We start from the raw sequence: 13,834 nt of genomic DNA, 5'->3' as shown, positions 1-13,834 counted from the left end.
ATGGAATTTCTTCTCTTCAGTTGTGAGCTGGTGAATTTTGTTCAAAAATAGTTTATGAGCATAATACCCATTTATAATACCAGCATAATACCATTTCTTTCCTACAGAAAATTAGATGACACGGGTAGAAAGTGCTTCCTCTATGTATTTTTCATTGCATGCAGCAGATGCCTGAAAAGATACCAATTACATTAAAATATATACCTTTTTTTTGTTGTAAGAAGAAGAAAATAATTAATTCCCTGCTAAAACCCTCAAAATCTAGGATCTTGTAGAATGATATAAAAATTCAAGCTGTGACATAAAAAGTCTTACCAGAACATCCAAACTTTTCAGTTAATTGTGGGGTTTTTTCAGTTTTTCAGATAGCCCTGACCTGAAAACTAGACAAACGTAGCTGCAGGGAGGACATTTGCAGCTGTGTTGTCAGTATCTTTCCACTGCAAGAGGTTTTGGCATGACAGCATTTATAATCCTTTGGATAGAAAGTGGTGTTCTCACAACCCTGCCTTTTTGAAGTGACTGTTCTAGCAGATGGGAAGATGGCAAATACAAACACTGGATAATGAAAAACAATGTAGACCTCTGGATTTGTAATATTCCCTTTTACCGTAAAACTGCATTGTGTCAGCTTGTATTTTAATTTGCTGGAAGGAGGTTGGATTTAATTTTTTAAAAGACATTTCCAGTGCTGTTTTCCATCATGAAATCAGTGTGCTGTACAGTATTTTCAAAGTAATTTGAAAAATTCAAAGTAATTTGAAAAACAGTTATTCCAAGTCAGTGATAACGGGATTGAAAAACGAATTGCATAAATGCATCTATTGATTTTTTTAATGTGAGAAATAGACTGTGGTTTAGTTTTGCATTATGCATAGTGTTAGAATTCCTCCTGTACATTTTTTATGAAGTTCTTGGCGCCTGTGTCTGCACAGATTTATCAATGACTGTAAGAATATGAATTGAGATATGTTACAAGCTGAGTGTTAAATAGGATATGTTAAGGATGTGACTGGTGTAAGTGAAGCCAGTGGGACATGAAAAGATGAGACACAAACATACTAGGACTCTGAAGCTAACACTTTATTGGCAGATACATTTAATATAATTTTTAATATAGTCTGACATTGGATACACAAGTTCTTAAATTATAACTGGAGGAGGTTAAGGAAGGTGCCAGTACTGATTTTGATAGGCCTCCTTTCTTAGCAAAACTCATCAATTTATGCTGTTTGAAGAACAGAAAAGACACAGAGAATGGCCAGATCTGAAACTTGTCTGGTATGAAAAAATTTTCAGGTGGGCCAGAGTGGTGCCCAGCCCTTGCAGGGTTTGCCATTTGGCATGAGGGAGTTTCTGGTCTGGGGTGAAGATGCTGGAGCTGTGCAGTTCCACTGGCTGTGCTTGGCTGGCGCTCACCCTGTGGGCACAGCAGGACCTGGGCATCGCCGCACTGGCAGCGTTCCCTGTCTCTGTGCCCAGCGGCAGCCAGGACTCCATTGCCCTCACTGTAATGGGCAGCTGATTTTCAGGCAGGCAAACCCTGTGCTTCTGAGCTTTGTTTCAAGAGATCTGCCTCCTTTGTGTGGCAGTCATTCAGAGTTAGCGTCAAACTGTTTAGTCTTCCAACATGTTTCAAGTCACTGATCACTAATGTGTCAGTAGTCCTAGAAAGTTCATAAAAATCAGTAGGTTCATTGCCCTTGTCATTCCTACCCTAACCTTGGGAAGAAATGAATCCTTTATATTCCAATATGTGGTATTGCAAAAAATGAACCTACAATTTCCATATAAGTAAGGTCATCATTCTGTATATACTGTAATAAGGCAAAGAGAAAAAATATATCTATTCAGACATGATGTGAGCTCTCATGCTCCATTAAATGCATGCTTCCTTGAGAATTTAAACTTCATCTGATGGTCAAAAATGTAGTTCGTATGACTTAAGTCACACTTGAGGATAATTTTCAAGAGGGGAAAACTGAAAGCTTGGACCTAATAAGTGTCATTTGTGAAGAGGACTAAGAACTGAATGCATTTCATGCTTTGCAAAATCAGGACCTTAATCAATGTTTTTATCTTTGCCATAAAATGTGGGAGCACTTTCTTGTATATGAAGCTAGTTAAGCCTAAATGAGTTTGAATTTACACAATTAAATGTGTGTAGAAAAACATTATAGTGCAGAAGTAGGCACATTTGGTTGTCACCGAGATAAATATCCACTAATGACCTCATTAAAAAAGAAAAAAAATATTTCTATGTTCACTGTAGTTTAATTTGTGTCTAGAGTTTCATGCATGACATAGTTCAGCAGATGGAAGCCTGCAGGGTGGGGGAAAATTCAGTTCGACCAATTTTTCAATATAGATGCATCTCTTAATTTTAGTAAACTTCCAGAAAGGCACTTGCTTCCCAGATACTGAGTAAGGATGCAGCAATCTACTGTTGTCAACAATGAGTAAGATTTTTTGGGAGTTATTGATGAGGTGGTACTTAATGTGCCGGCAACAACGTTTTTCTGATGTATACTTAAACTTGTAAATTTGAGCAATAGGGTGAAAAGTGCATTGTCCAGTTCCTTTGAAAACCCCAAACCAAATGTACCCCCGCTATGTGGCAGCTGACACCAGTGCCACTGCCCCAAGAGATTTGAAGAGCTCTTGGTCAATCAGATGAGGAAAGGTTTGGGGTTTGGAAAGCATCCTAATTGCAGCAGGTTGAACTGAGTGTGCTCCTCTCTTGCTCCAGCACACAAGTCCCTGTGTTTCAGATCCAGGTGGGTGACTGTGCTTGGTGCTGCTGGTTGCTGGCTCAGCAGCACCAGGCTGGCAGAGCATTTACCCTCCCAAGAATGCAAACAGCTCTGGGCCAGTTCAGCATCGTGGAGGGGCTGGGGGACAGAGGCAGGGGTTCCCTGCAGGAGCGTGGGACCAGCAGTGGGAGGGACACTCCTGGCAGGAACTTGCCACTGGGCCTGCTCAGCTGCAAGGTGCAGCAGGGACCCCAGCACAGAGGCTGTGATGGGATGTCATGTGTAGGCTGCTGTAAAATGAGTCTAATTGCACAGTTTGCAATCAGTTACTTATGTGCGGGTTTACATGTGCTGCTGGGAGTAGCTGAGTAGGTGAGCCTTTGTTTCTAGTTGCATTCAATTCTAGGTTCTGTTTGTTGCCTGATGAGTCCCAGGGAATTAATGCATTTTAAAAATCCTCTCCTGGAAATGGAGAAGGAATAATGGAAATATTATATGTAGGAGCTTTCAGGATAATACACAACTTAATAAAACTTCCTTGCCTTCATTAGTCTACAGTTTTTTGTTCCTTTTTGCTGTTGCATGTTAACACCACGCAAGAGAGCACTTTTTATTTCAGATATTTTATATTAAAAAGTTAAATAAGGAAAATCGTTATCTCTGTTCTTGACTTCTGATGATGCTCTTTGGCACTGGTTAAAATGATACTGCTTCTGAAGAACTGCAAAATGACCTTTTTCTTCTGGCTTGGGTCTCATCCAGTTTAATCTGCAGAGCTGTTTAGTACTTATCATAAGCAGTGTTTGGCTTAATTTCTCTCATCTTCATGACAGCAGCTTTAATATTTGAGATGAGAAATAACTATATTGGCATCCTCTTTGTTGAAGAGGTAAATCTTAATTGTGAATTATCCATCTCACTACAAAACTACTAAAACCTAAATGTGAGAAAAATGATCTGGCAATGTATAGGGGAAAAAAAAAATCATTCCTATTACTCTGAATGTGACAGGAGGGTGGTTATGACAAATTAGCAGTTTTACTGGTTATTACTTGAAAAGTCTGTTTATGCCATCAGTGCATTACTCAGAAGTTAATTTATCTTGGAAATTCTAGATTGTCTTCAGCTGAAGTAGATTGCAAAAATCATGAGTGATCTTCCAACCTCTTTTTCCCCCTTCTTCTCCCATCGATATACTGCATATCATGTGATGAAGAATAGGTTATAAGATGCTATTTTTTAGATAATATCCTTTTGCTTAGGACTGCTCTGCAGTTAAATGTAGTAAATCAAGACTTTGTCATAAAATTCCATTTAAATTTCCAAAGGAAAACTGTCTTCCGTTTTGCTAGAGCATGAATTCTACTGGTTACTTTGAGGTGGCTTATTTGATACTCAGGAATATTTACTAGTGCCTTGAGACATTGATACATTGCTGGAAACCCCTGAAGGTAATGAGTCTGTGATGAGGTGATTCAGTGTTGTGTTACTCATCTCATGGAAAAGGCTCTCTTGGGTTTATGGTTTGACCACGGACTCTGTGCCTCTGGGGGTCTGAAAGCTCTCAGGAGGCATACAGGCAGCAGTGTTTTTAATTTAAGTATAGGGGAGATCCACTTATTTGTTTCAGGGAAGGTTTTTTGTCTTTGCAGGGAGAAAACAAACTTAGGAGAACCACTTCCTGGTTAGCCATAGTATATTGCTGTTAAAGTGGGCGTGAGGAGAGTTACGAGGATGGGAAACAAACATTGCGTTTCACAGAAAATATTTCAGGTTCTTTTAGAACTCCTTCCTGCTCATTTCTTTAGAAATCTAAGACTGACTTATCTTATTGTGTGTGTATATTGGATGAATTTCTTCCAGGATGTGTTGGCTCATTTCCTTGAGTACTTCTAAATTTTCTGAATTTTTTTCAGTCACAACAGATAGCTCAAAAAGCTTTAAGGAAATGAGTCAACCTCCTGAAATAAATTGCTTACTGAATAGAGGATACTGTGTTCGACATCACAGACGCCCTTGATAGTTCTGTGGATACTAATTAACAGATAGTCTCCGAAAAATCTGTTATATCCAGGTTCCAAAAGGATTTGGGAGACAAATATCCCCAGTGAGCACCTGAGCTTTCCTGTTAGGAATGTGGGGCATGCTTCTAGACTGACAGGTATTGGTGTGAGAGGTGCAGATGGGGATCTGACAGGCAGGCTCTTTAATGAAAAATTAAGGATTTTGTTGAACTTAAGTGTAAATAAATGGGAGTAACATAAAGGTGCTGAGTTAAGGACTATGAAACTTTGATAAAACAAGACTGAAATCTGAAGGCTGCATAGGCTTTGGTCCTTATTTTAGTACTCACAAACACTGTAGTTCCAGGAGCCCTTGCTGCGAGTGTCCTGAGTGTCCTGCAGGTGCCCAAAGCCGGTGAGGCTGTTCTGTGAGGAAAGGCCCCGTGCCTGGCCATGTTTCCTTTGGGTTGCAGGAGTCCCAGCAGGGAGTTTCCTTGCTTGGGGCTTTGCTGAGTCACTGCGCTGGCAACTGACTGCAGTCTTATATAGTTAGATTAAAAATAAGTAAGAGGACACCATTTTAGTAACATATACAGTAGGTAGGCACAGGATTCAGGATTTTCTTTGCTTCCCAAGGATTACTCAGCAACTCAGGGACAGAAATGAGAAAGCCAGCACCAAACACCATGATCTGGGATTTTCTGTCTGATGAGCCTAACTAAAAGTAAAACCAGATGGCCCTTAATATTTAAAAAGTTCGATGTCTGGATCTGGATCTGAACTTTGAACTCTGAGGCAGCAAGTAATAAGCCAGCTTGCCCTGCTTTGGTGCATTGCACGGAAAGTCCCTGATGCAGGCTGTAAATAGCACATCTCTAAACAGAGGTGACATGCGTCTCCAGACAGGTGACGTGCACTGTCAGGCACTCGAGGGAAATCTGAACACATGCCCACCACAACAGAGAGAAGAAAGCCTGAAATATCTGCAAAGGAGTTGACCCTGTCGGTGTGCAAAGTGTCTCAAAACAGTGAGAGCTGAATAAAAGCAGGTACAAAATACAACTCCAACTGCAGTGGAAGGAGACAGGATCTGTCTCTGGTTTTGTGGTTGTTGTCAGTGATTGTTGCTTGTAATTTGTGGTCGTGAACAATTAACTTGCTACATTTCTCTTGTTTGAGCATAAGTGGTAGTTTGGCCGTGGTAGTTTGGTGCTGTGATCTGTGAGCTTTTTGATACAACCTTTAGGAGTGAAGTAGCAGTGTGTGCAGGCAAAAGGACAGTATAGTCAGGGCTTACTAAAAAACAAACAAAAGCATTGCATCAATAGAGGCATCCCTGTTGAAGAATCTGAAGAAATTATTGATTGATTTGGCAGGAATGCAGGAAAGAAAAGCAGTGCTTGACACAAGATTGACTTGCAGCTCCAACTTGAGCAAAAGAGATGATATATCCTAAGTGTGATAGAGAAATCAGCAAAAATAGGTGGCTAAAGCCATCAGGACAAACTCCTGGCTCATTGTGACAAAATAGGTTTGGTGGACTCAGCAAGAAACTAATAAAAAACTTGTGCATGTCTGTCAAACAGTCCCCAGGCTGCAGTCCAAGGGAACCTGAATCAGGTCAGGGACAGTGCAAGAATGCAGGCACTGAGACAGCAGTGAACACATTCTATTTCCTCCATCTGTATACCTTGCAAAAATAGCATCTTTGAAAGCGTGTGTGCAAATTTGGAATGTGCTATGCTCCTGATCTATTTCTGGATTATCCTGGGTCTGCTTAAAGATTAATTCAGTGTATAAGCACGCTATACTGTTTGGTGGACAGGCCTGAGAAAAACATGATGTGCTTCTGTAAAGTGAACTGGGTCAGACTTCAGTCATGTGCTCATCCAAAGAACCCGATCTCCTGGTGACTACAGTGCTTCCCTAATTGTGCTGTTAAATTCAGCATGCTAGTGCCAGATCCCCAAATGGGACAGTCTGTGTTTGCAAGTAATCAGTGACACACAATATAAAATTAAGCAAAAATGTAAGAAACTGTAAACTTTAGAAACCACAGCTTGGCTGAAAATTATGCCCCAGGGACTTGGTTCACAAATATTAGCAAGGTTTGCAGCTCACTGTACAAACTTGTGGCTAGTTAGATGAGATATAACCAACCTGAATGGATTTTTTTGTTTGCAGTTCTTATATACCTTTAAACCCATAGATACCTTTTTTGTTATTTTTGTGTATTGCTTGCCCACTTCTTGGATTTATGCTACCACACTGAGTAGTTCTGGCTGTGCTCATTGGATCAAAATATGTGTTTGGAAACACTTGTAGGATTTTACTTCAGGTGCAGCATTAGTAGGAAATGCTTAGAAAAGATGTTGTCTTTGTATAGGTTTATTGGGCTTCATAATGAGCTCAGATTCTTGGACCATTTATTCTTTTTGTTGGTTGCTTCTACATTTGGGTTAAATTACTGAGACATTGAAGCATGACAAAAGGATATTGTCAAAATATAAACGTTTTTCTGTATTTCAAACCAGAAAGGTCCCTGACTTTCTAATAAATTCCCTAAGAAACCTATTACTGCCAAATGACAATAGACTAGTTTGCATTCCCGCTTAAACAACTCATAATATTGAGGATAAACTTAAAAACAACAGCTGCTAAGGGAATATAAAATCCCACAAGATCCTTAAGAGATGTGTGCTGCAGAGACACAGAATAGAATGTTTTTTGACAAGTTTCAGAAACCAGAAGAATTTCTAAAAGGCAGTGAGTACTTGCTTGAAACTGGCAAAGGATTTTTTTTTTCTCTAAAAAAGAAAGGCATTTTTAGGAATGGACTTGAACACTGAAAGTGAAATGCTGGCTGATGTTGTTACTGTCAGAAGGTTGGAACAGGCTAAGAAGAATTTTGATCAATGCCAGAAACTGTAAGCAATAATCAAGTGCAATTGAAAGTGAAGCTGAGGAATCAAAAGGCTGTCCTTTCTCTCCTTTCAGTGATGAGTCAGTTCTCTCCACCCAGTGTTGAAGGATGCCACATTGCTGAAAATTCAGAGATATCTATACCATCATAATAGGTTCAGGGTTCAAACCACCAACCATTTGAGAATGCAAAACTGAAACTCACCTCTTGGATTCCTAGATGTCAGCTGTTGTGTGTAGGAAAACACTTTTTTCTGTGTATCTGATCTGTTCTGTGGGCGTACTGCTTCTTGTTTTAGCCCTCATTCCAGGCAATAAATAGCACTTTCACACAATCACACACCAAAAAAAGAAATGTCTAAGTAAACACCAAGTAAAACAAGGGCTGAAAATGCAAAAGTGATTGAGGGTTAAATGAGCTCCACAGGACTCTTGGGGAGTGTGTTTGGCACATACTTTGTTCTTCCTGGTTCATTCCAGGAAAAGAAAGAGAACTGGGGGAAAGCTGAAGGTGGGACTTGGTATCAAAAGCAAAATGAGAATATCCAACTAGCTGGCCATAAAAGCAGCTGGTGGATCACTGTGTGCAAAGGCTGGGTTAGCTTTTTGGTGATGCTGTAATTCAAAAGGAGGGTTTGTGCTCTGAGTTTAACACCCTTGCTAATGATCAATTAATTTTTTTTTAATATGTCTTACAGAAAACTTTCAGTAATTCTGGTAGAAACTTTCACTGGCAAAAGCTACTTGTTAGAACTGCTGGAGGGTGTACATATGTGGGCAGTTAAAACACTTAATTCAGATTTGTGGTTACAGTCATTCTCCTTCATGGCCGTGAGCAGAGCCAGCCATCTGGCAAGGGAGTGCCTCCTTCTCATCACACATCTGAGAGCTTCCCACAAATGAGATTTCAGCTCATTAGGATACTTTATGGCCTTGTGGGGATTTGAGAAGAAATACAAACCTTTAATCTCTTGTACTTTCATCTGAGTTGCATGTTTTTGTTCTGTTCTAGAAAAGAAATGTCTTTACTGAGCTTAACCTTTTGATTGCATATATACATTAAAGATTTTTTTTCTGCAGTTTATTCAGAAGTATTATAAATACCTAATTAATTATTTGGGCCTGCAGCTCTTTCATTGAAAGTTGTGATATGATTAGAGGGTTAGAAGTGTGAGCCCTTGCTGAGTGACACTGCTCTTGAGCTGATGGCTTGCTTTATTTTGGTAGGTAAAGATGATGAAGTTAGTTTCTGGGTGTAGCTGCTTGTGGTTGTTTGGTGTTTGTCTGTATCTCTGAAGTACCTGGAAGGTCTTGATGATCAAGATGTCAGATGTAGAGACATGACTGAGCTCATCCTTTGAGCTGTACCAATATTTTCTAGCATTTGTAAAGTGTAAATATTTCTGCCAGTAATAGGTCTGTTAGAATATGAATGAGAAAAGAGCATGTCAGGTGGATAATGCACCAGTGAATTCAGGTCAGTTTTTGTAGAAGATAATTGCAGAAATTGAGGGATTTGTGTCACTTGAGTAAGCTAGAATGAGGTTTTCACATTATTGATGTGATGAGTAACTAGTTCTGGCTTTTCACCAATTTTGAGGATCATTTGTCAGGTGAGTTTTTTGAATTGATAAATTTATTAACCTAAAGGCCATGTAACCTGAATTATAGATGCCTACAATTTATCATCACCTCACTTTTAGGACCAGAGGATGAAAAGTGTAAATAAGCATGAAACTTGTCAAAAAGTGGTTGCAAAATTTATGTGAATTTATAAAGTATTCACATGTCATCATTAAGTTGTAGGGCAGGGGAAACAGGATGGCTGCTAATAATTAGACATGGAATGGCTCCTGTTAATTAGGACAAAAAGCTTTGTAGGTTATTAGAGAAGTAGTAACAGGCTTGATACTTCCTTTAGCTACTTGGTAGGGAACCTGTCTTAACACTGGCTGGGTTTCAAATAATAATTTACCATTGCTACTGTAAACTCTGTATAAAACAGGGTACTTTCTTCTGCTGTATAAAAAGCTGGAGGAAAAAAAGGAAAAGGGAGCAGAAGGATGAGCAAAAAAGGAAAGCAGAAAACTAGACAATATTCTGTGCAGACCTACAGATCAATAACAGCAAATATGCTTGTAATGAATTTCACTCTGTTTCATGGGTGGCCAACATGAGGCATATTGTAAAATGCTGCCTGGAAATGAAGGTGAATGCTCAAGCTGAATGTTTTAGTGATAGACAGTTGCCAAGTACTTGTTTCCTATCTGATTTTAAAATTTCATTAATATAAACAGAACAATTGTCACTTGCCAACAGTTTCAAAATACAGATTTAAAATAACATGCATATTGTATTGAAATCTCTTCTAGCCTGTTGTGCTTTTCCTCCATCATTGCAGCGATATGTACTGTTTAAAGGGCGCATGTACATTTCATAATAATTCAAAATGGTCTTTAGTTTTTAAATTTGCACACAACAAAAAAGTAAAAATAGAACACAGTCATCAACTCTGTTTGAAGTCCTCTCAGTTATGGCAATTGTGTTTGCTGACAGTTCCACAAGAAAATCGTCTTTTTGAGGTATAAGTAATTTACAGAAGATCTACATGTGGAATGAAGTGCACTTAAGGTTAGTTTATGAGCTAGTAATGGCTGTCAAATGAGCCCATATTTTACTGAAATTAAACCCAGAAGAGATCATTACATCATTCAGTACAATCTACTGTGTATTAAGGCCATTCAGTGTTGTCCAAATTTCTCCTCTCCTGAATATTCCCACTCTCAGAAGATGAAAATGTGACTATTGCCAGAGAGCAGCAACAGACTGAATGAGAATAATGTTCTGATTGCAGAGCAGGAATGGCTCCAAGAACGTTTTGAGGCTGAGAAGGAGGGAAGGGGGATGGCCATAACCATGGAGCCTTTCCTGAAGTGGTTTCCACTGTTTCCACTTGAGAATGTTTGACCAGCTAAAAATGAGCATCAGGCAAAACTGCAGGTTTCTCTGGGACCTTTCTGCACTTTGTGTCTGCATACAGGACCAGATGTGTGCTGGTTAATAAATAAACCAGCATGCAGGCCATGGAATAAATGACCCCTTACTTTTTCTGCTGCCTGTAGGATTACATGTGCTGTGTCTGAAGACAGCCACAGCACAGAAAGCCTCTCTGTAAGTGCAGCTGTGCTAGTAGCAAAATTGTGCTTTTGTTGGTAATGTTTATTTACCAACAGAATTTCCCGGGGGCACGATAGGCTATGTAGACAAGAGCATGGCTTTGCTGGTATCACATCTTCTACAGCAGGAACACTTTGTTATATTTTTGAGTTTTTTCTGGCAAAGATTTGTGATGGGAATGTGGTCACAGACAAAAGTGCATGTCCTTTATCCTTGGAAGCTGCAATCCTCTTCTGCGTGCAGCTAAGCAAGCTCAGCAGCTCGTGTGCTGCCAGCAAACAAGTGCTTATCTGACACCATATAAGGCTGTGGCTGAGGAGGAAAATGATGAAAAACATTCCACAATAAACTTAGACTGGCAGATTTAATGTGGCACAGAAAAGGTTAGATACAGTTTTTTTCTTTTTTTTCTTTTTTAGCTTAGCTCTGGCAGCATTTAACCCCACAATAACCTTTAAATATTAATTAGGAAAAAATGGCATGTGTTTCTAGATATTCTAAACAGTCTTGTCCAAGAATAACAGGATTTCAGGATATTGGTGTATGCAGGGTTTGTTGTTGTGGGGTTCGGTTTTGGGTTTTTTGCCCTTGGACTTGCTACTGTTAAAAGCAAGAAAAACTCCTTTAGGATACAGGATTGTGGGAGTGTCAGAATGTGTTTAGAGACAGACAGTAAGGAGCATATTGAGAAGGAATTATGGTTGTGAAGATGAGTTTATCTGAGTTTTAACAAGATGTGAGATGCAGTGAAGTGCTTAAAAAAAAAATGATGCTACTGGAGAGAGACAGGCTTCTCTTTTCCTTAGTGTATTGCTTGCATCTTTGCTGTCCTCTTATCCTCTCATCTTTATAATGCAATAGCCTGCTAAGTGATTGCAGTACCTTAGAATATCGACATAGTCCAGCTTTGGTAGCCACTGGTGGCCTAAATCTTAATTTCCAAACTGTTCCCTGTCTGGTGGCCACTGTTTGTGGCAGTCTCCGTCTTCTGCAGACATCACTTCCCCTGACCCATCAGCAGCTGAGATGATTGTGCATTAACAGGAGAGGTGGTGCAGCTTTTACCTCAGCTGTGTGCTGCTTCTTTCAGGAAGAGGTTGAAACAGCCCCTGTGCCATATTTCCCCCCACATACAGCTAGCTGGACCTCAAGAATTAAATGGCAGGTGATTTATTAGCATTTTGCAAAGATGTAGGGAGTCTTATGCAATATCATTCAGCCTCTAATAGTCTTTGTGTCTAAGGGTATGCAGTACCATCTGTCAGGGTTTTATTCAGTGTCATTCTCTAGCTTAATTTTTGCTCTAACATTCATGCCCTTCTTGTTGAAGCCAGTCTTTAGTAGTGCAGTGCAGGAACAGCCGAGCATTGTGTCCATGTGCTGTGCAGGATGTGGATTCCAGGGGGGCCAGGTCAGCTGGCAGGTGGCTCATGATGCACAGGGCACTTGTGCTGTGGGTCTGGCACATGTTTGAAACCTGAACTGTAGGTGGAAATGAAGTGCACGTCGTTTATGAAGGAGGATTAGTAAGATTTTCAGGAAAGATGTTAAGCTTGAGGTCATTTCCTTCCTCCTGTTACGCTTTTGAATTTCTGCCAGTAAGATGGGTGAAAGGGCTTATTTTTATCTTTGAGTGCTTTGAATTTCAATGATGCCTTTACTTTGAATACAGAGAAGTGGGATTCCACTTTATTCCTGCCATTCTACTGTCATATGTCTGAAGAAATGACTTCTATTTTTTTTTCAGTATCTTTGTGTCTTGCATTCTAGTTAACTAATCCTTTGAGCTGCTGCTGTGCCCTGAAATACCACATTGTGTGAGGGCACATGGAGATGCTCTGATCCCCATGCTGAAGTGTTAGTGTACATAAAGAAGGAATCAAAATGTAGTGGTATAATTCTTGGAAAAGAATGAAATGACCAGTATCGGAATATAGGCTGTGTATGAAAATGAGAGCAAGGATTTTCCCACTCTATTACGTTTCAATAGCAAAAAGGTTTCATAGTTCAGTGTTTGGATGGGGTGTATGGTATGGTGTCTGTGCTCTGCTTCTGCAGCTGAAGTAGGAGTGAAGTGTTAGAGAAGTTGATGTTATTCTTGGCCATCCTGTCAGTCACAACTAGAAAAATTAATAATGGTTCTTGCTGCATAAAGCAATAGAGTGCAATAAAAGTCAGCAGCATATTAATGTATGTAGTGAGTCATGAGAGGCATACGAGGGAATGCAAGTGGAGTCGTTCTGCTTCTTGCCCACAGCTCAAGGCAATCAGTGGAGGTACATGAACCTTAAATTTGGTTGTGCAATAGGAAAAACTGCTGCTGTGCTGTGAGGAGCAAACACCTCTTTGTTTTCTGACCATGGGTCATGATTATGGATGATGATGATTCTTCACTGCTACTCTAGCAGGACTGTGGCACCAAAAGAGCAAAATCTGTGTCCAGGGTGGAATTCAGAGTGTTGCCCAGCACCCTCTGGCAGTGCATGATTACCTTCAGGAAGAGCTGCAGCAGCAGCTTCTCTTGTGTGTGAGGCTGTAAGAGCATCTCTTGTACCTTCTTCTGCCTCTTCTCTGCTCTTGCTTTTCTCAGTTGAACACTTGTGTCTTATATTTCTGTCCCTTTCCTAATTTTATCCAAAGTGTCCGAAAGAGTAAAGAGAGCTGTGATAGTAGGATCTTGCAGCTGCTTTAGGGAACTTTAAAGACTGTCCAAGAATTTTGTTCTCAACCTTTTTTGGGGTTGCTCTGTTGGGAGAGAGGAGAGAGGGAGAAATGTTTCCAGCCATTTAGTATGCAGCTGGGTGTTAAGATTTCTCTTACAGTTTTCCAGTTCTGGTGTTCTTTTACCTTCTGTCCTTTGAAGATACAATTCCTAGAGGTGCTCATGCAAGCACAAAGCAATACATTAGCTTTCATCTCTTCGTTAGCAAAGAATCCATCCTAATTTCTTTGACTGGAAGCATTTTTGAAAAATCTTCA

The 13,834-nt window shown here is 39.9% G+C and overlaps 1 protein-coding gene across 2 annotated transcripts in view; it reads left to right on the top strand.

The window, feature by feature from the left end:
* HECW2 (HECT, C2 and WW domain containing E3 ubiquitin protein ligase 2) overlaps positions 1–13,834 on the top strand; it is a 143,154-nt gene that overhangs the window by 50,653 nt on the left and 78,667 nt on the right. The window lies entirely within an intron of this gene.

Source organism: Zonotrichia albicollis, chromosome 10 (genome assembly GCF_047830755.1).
Source record: "Zonotrichia albicollis isolate bZonAlb1 chromosome 10, bZonAlb1.hap1, whole genome shotgun sequence".
Lineage (NCBI taxonomy): Eukaryota > Metazoa > Chordata > Aves > Passeriformes > Passerellidae > Zonotrichia > Zonotrichia albicollis.
This window is presented reverse-complemented; position numbering and strand designations above follow the sequence as displayed.